This window comes from Trachypithecus francoisi, unplaced genomic scaffold (genome assembly GCF_009764315.1).
Source record: "Trachypithecus francoisi isolate TF-2019V2 unplaced genomic scaffold, Tfra_2.0 Lachesis_group6, whole genome shotgun sequence".
Taxonomy (NCBI): Eukaryota; Metazoa; Chordata; class Mammalia; order Primates; family Cercopithecidae; genus Trachypithecus; species Trachypithecus francoisi.
In genome coordinates, this window is record NW_022681471.1 from 43,270,720 (window position 1) to 43,276,551 (window position 5,832).

Below are 5,832 nucleotides of genomic sequence, written 5' to 3' on the forward strand. Positions count from 1 at the left end.
AAAGCAATGGCAACAAAAGCCAAAATGACAAATGAGATCTAATTAAACTAAAGAGCTTCTGCACAGCAAAAGAAACTACCATCAGAGTGAACAGGCAACCTACAGAATGGGAGAAAACTTTTGCAATCTACTCATCTGACAAATGGCTAATATCCAGAATCTACAAAGAACTCAAACAAAGTTATAAGAAAAAAATCAAACAACCACATCAAAAAGTGGACAAAGGATATGAATAGACACTTCACAAAAGAAGACATCTATGCAGCCAACAGACACATGAAAAAATGCTCATCATCACTGGTCATCAGAGAAATGCAAATCAAAACTATAATGAAATACCATCTCACACCAGTTAGAACAGCAATCATTAAAAAGTCAGGAAACAACAGATGCTGGAGAGGATGTGGAGAAATAGGAACACTTTTACACTGTTGGTGGGAGTGTAAATTAGTTCAACCATTGTGGAAGACAGTATGGAGATTCCTGAAGGATCTAGAACTAGAATTACCATTTGATCCAGCAATCTCATTACTGAGTATATACCCAAAGGATTATAAATCATGCTACTATAAAGACACATACACACGTTTGTTTATTGCAGCACTATTCATAATAGCAAAGACTTGGAACCAACCCAAATGTTCATCAATGATAGACTGGATTAAGAAAATGTGGCACATATATACCATGTAATACTATGCAGCCATAAAGAAGGATGAGTTCATGTCCTTTGTAGGGACATTGATGAAACTGGAAACCATCATTCTCAGTAAACCATCACAAGGACAGAAAACCAAACACCACATGTTCTCACTCATAGATGGGAATTGAACAATGAGATCACTTGAACACAGGGTGGGGAACATCACACACCAGGGCCTGTCATGGGGTGAAGGGCTGGTGGAGGGATAGCATTAGGAGAAATACCTAATGTAAATGATGAGTTGATGGATGCAGCAAACCAACATGGCACACGTATACCTGTGTATCAAGCCTGCACATTGTGCACATGTACCCTAGAACTTAAAGTATAATAATTTTAAAAAAGAGAGAAATTCTTAACTAACCCCACTGAATTTCCTGGGATGTCCAAGTTTTCTTTCCGCTAACCTTTATACAAAATAACACAGCTGCAACTTCAGTTTCACTGTTTCCAGCAAACAGGACAGGCCCTGAAACTACAGTGACTCCTTGAGAGGAACTAGTTATTACAGGCATATAAGAACAGAATGGCATTCACACAGCCATTTCAATTATCTCAGGGTAGGAATAATTCTCTTCCCTAGGGCAGCTTGCCTTCAATTTCCTAGAATGTCAGAGCTAATGTGTTCCTTAGAGATTATCCTCTTTCGGATGAAGTGACTGAGACCCAGAGAGAATAAGTAGAATTTTCTAGATTGCTATCTTAATTAGTGATAGAAATGGGACTGGATGCAGTTTACTAAGCCCTGGGTGTGCCCTTTCTTTTCATTATGTTTAACTCTCAAGGGAATACTGCACTCTATGGAAAATTTTGCTGTTATCTGGCTATTTTTCAATAAATCGAAGACCTAAAGGTAAAAAAATTAGAGACTTATAAGGGTGATTAATCAAATAAGAGGTGACACCCTGAATATCAGAGTGATCAATAACAAAACAACAAAGAGAATTTAAAATATTAGGTGTGCTTGCCATTTTTCCGTCTGTAAGGGTGCACCCTTCTATACAGAAGTAACTTGCCTTGCTGAGAATTAGAAAGTAAATTTTATATTTGAGTGTTATTTCTTTTGCGGCACCGAACCTTTATATATAACAATTTGGGGTCTCACCCGGGATTACATTCCCTCCAGGGACAGTCTCTGGTTCTCTCTTATGAGGAGGTGCACCCCACCCTATTGTGGCAGCCTCAGGGGTGAGAAATCAAGACCCACCCAGTGCGAGGAATAACCCGAGCTCTCAGCAATGCAAAAATCAAACAAACAAACAAACAAACAAAAAACTGGTCAGCAACCTAGCTTAAAGGATTCTCACATACTGCGGTGACAATGCTGTGCACAGACCATGGAAGGAGAAGCCTCGGGAGCTGGTAAAGTATTTCTTTGGTGGTCAAATTCTGGAGGGCTAAATGTGTATGTGCATGAATGTCTACAAACGACCCTACTTGTGGTGTTGTTCGTGTGGATGGTGACAAGTCCTGCTGCTGGACGGAGTGAGTGGGTCCTCTCTGCGGTTCCGAAGCTACCTCATATGGCTTAGGGTGGATCCTGCCATAGGATTTATACTGGCATGCCAACACTAACAAGGGCCTGACTCTACCTTGGGGGAGCAGCCAGAGAGGACAGCACCAGTAGGAAGTGTGCAAAGGACCTTCAGAAGGGGAAAGAGGAGAAACAGGTCAACCTTCCAGGACAGGCAAGACACCCCCTGGTTTGAGGGGTTGAGCCTTCCAGGGCAAGCAAGGCAAGATGTCCCTGGTTTGAGGGGTTGAGCCTTTCAGGACAGGCAAGGTGAGACATTCCTAGTGTTGAGGGGTTGGACCTTCTGGGACAGGTAGGGTTGGACCTTCTGGGACAGGTAAGGCGAGACATCCCTGGTGTTGAGGGGTTAAGCCTTCTGCTAATTTAAAGGGTTGAACCTGACACAACCCACCCCCCTTTCCTTTCTTCTTGGGGAAAGAGAGAGTAGCTCCATTCCCACAGGTCCCTACCCTAGAGGGGAGAGAGAGAGAGGCAGGAGAGGAGAGAGAGAGAGGGAGAGAGGCAGGAGAAGAGAGAGAGAGAGGGAGTGAGGCAGAGAGAGAGGGGGAGAGGCAGAGAGAGAGGGAGAGAGGCAGAGAGGGAAAGGAAGAGACAGAGAAAGAGGGAGTCAGAGAGAGAGAGAGAAAGGCAGAGAGAGAGAGGAAGAGAGGCAGAGAGAGAGAGAGGAAGAGAGGCAGAGAGATAGGATGAGACAGACAAAAAGGGAGTCAAAGAGAGAGACAGAAAGTCAAAGAGAACAAAAGAGATATATAAGTAGTTGAGAAAAAAAGTGTACCTTATTCCTTTAAATGCCAAGGTCAATTTAGAACCTATAAATGATAATTAAAGGTCTTCTCCATGACCCTACTAACACTCCAATACCACTTTGTTGTCAGTGTAAACAAGGGCATAGCCCAAAAGCACTGAGGCTACTGACAACCCGTAGCTTTCAAAAATCCTTAACCCAGTAACCCGCAGATGGCCCAAATGCATTCAACCTGTAGCGGCAACGGCTCTGCTAACAGAAGAAAGTAAAAATATAACTTTTAGAGGAAGCCTCATTGTAAGCACACCTCACCAGTTGAGAACTATCCTAAGTCAAAAAGCAAAAATCTTAAAGTATAGGGCTATTCTGTTAGATGATTTGTCATCAACCACTGAAAATTCCCTTAACCCAGCAGGTTTCCTAACAGGGGATTTAAATCCTAATTACCATACAAAGATCCGACCAGACCTAGGAGGAACCCCCTTCAGGACAGGACAATAGATGCTTCCTCCCGGGTGACTGAGGGGGGAAAAAAGAAAAGGCAATGTGTATTCAATAATTGATAGGGAAACTCTTGTAGAGGCAGAGTTAAGAAAATTGCCTAATAACTGGTCTGCTCAAATGTGCGACCGGTTTGCACTGAGTAAAGCCTTAAAGTACCTACAGAACCAGGAAGGAACCATCTATACCAATTCTAAGTTAATTTGAACTAAACAAGATCTTATCAATAGCAAAGAATAATTGAAATCCCAAACTTAGAAGGTTTTCAACAAAAGCAAAATTTGCTAAAAGTTAACAGTGTAACATGTATTATCCTAAATTCTAATCTTATGGCCTAAGCAGTCTAGTCCACAGACATGAAGAAAGTTCACTTTAGAAAAGAATGGTTAACATTTTTAGGAAAATAAAATTTAAAAAAAAGTGGGGGAGAATTTATGTAAAAAGAATGTTGTATGGTAAATTCTTGTCCTAGAATAACTAACTGGTTGCTTTTTTTTTTTTTAAAAAAACGGATGTTTGCAACAAGTCAGAAAGTTGAGGCATTTCGAAGAATTATCTGTGAAAGTCGTGGAGAAAAAAGAAAAAAGGTTATAAAAGGAAATTTATGCAAGAAATGTTGTATAATTTAAAAGTAATTACACCTCCTAAATGTAAAACTATTGAAGAAACAGTTTATGTGCAAGGTGTGTAAGAAAAGTAAAATACACCTTGGCAAAAGGATTATAAGGAGGCACAAGAATGTGAATTTTTACCTACATTAAAAGGTTAAAAATATATATTTTGTTTTAAAGGTTTAATCAAGTTTTAAAATGTTAATTGTAAAGTAAATTCTGTGTCTAAACATATGGCTAAAGTTAAAAAGGTATCATCTAGTTTTTCTGTGAACTGGACATTAAAATAAAAGCACCACAGGTTTTTCTTAAAGCACTAACCTGCTCTTTAACAAAAATTATGAAAGGTTAAAAAGAGTCTATAAAAATCTTACCTTATGGTCAGACATTAAAAATTGAATAAATATGCCTACAAAGTTTTATTAAAATTAAGTTTAACATCAATAACACACAATATAAAGATGAAATTTAGCTTATCTCATATGAAAATCATACAGAAAGCATTGTTAAATATAAAATGGTGTTTGTCTTTCTTTGGTCTAAAAACTAATAAAAATAGGTGCCAAAGAAAATTTCTCAGTAAGAAGGCACCAAAGACTATAAAGTCCACTGTTGATGTCCCCACATTTAAAACAAAAGGTCAATTTCTTAGAAATTATATACTTGGTTTATCTTCCACTTCCTTTCCCTCAAAACTGAAAGTCTTTTAGCACAGGTACCACCTCTAGAATTTCTGGTAAACCAGTACCAGCCCGAAGATCACCTTCTCATCAAAGGGTGGAAAAAAGAAAAACTTGAGCCAGCCTGGGAAGGACCCTACCTTGTGCTGCTAACCACTGAGAGTGCTGTTCGTACAGTGAAAAAGAGAATCAAGAACATCCTGGACTTGATCTTAGGGTGAGAGCAGCCATTCCCTATCATTCAGTGTTATTTGCTCCAGAATTTTGTAGATGCTCTTCCTGTTGAGGAAGTTCTTTTCTATTCCTATTTTCCTGAGAGATATCATGAATGGATGTTGAATTTAGTCAATTATTTTACTGCATAAATTAATATGGTCTAGTAAATTCTCTTATTTAGGCTGGTAGATTCCACCGATGATTTTCAAATGTGAATCAGACTTGCACCCCTGGAATAAACTCCATTAGGTTATAGTGTATAATTTTCATTATATTGCTGAATTCTGTTCTTAATATTTTGTTAAGAATTTTTGCCTCTGTTTTCCTTTTTCTTTTTTTTATACTTAAGTTCTAGAGTACACGTGCACAACATGCAGGTTTGATGCACAGGTATACATGTGCCATGTTGGTTTGCTGCACCCATTAACTCATCATTTACATTAGGTATTTCTCCTAATGCTATCCCTCCCCCAGACCTCCACCCTGTGACAGGCCCGGGTGTGTGATGTTCCCTGTCCTTTGTCCAAGTGACCTCATTGTTCAATTCCCACCTATGAGTGAGAACATGCGGTGTTTGGTTTTTCTGTCCTTGTGATAGTTTCCTGAGAATGATGGTTTCCAGCTTCATCCATGTCCCTACAAAGGACGTGAACTCATCCCTTTCTATAGCTGCATAGTATTCCATGGTGTATATGTGCCACATTTTCCTAATCTAGTCTATCACTGATGGACATTTGGGTTGGTTCTAAGTCTTTGCTATTATCCATAATGCTGCAATAAACAAATGTGTGCATGTGTCTTTATAGTAGCATGATTTATAATCGTTTGGGTATATACCCAGT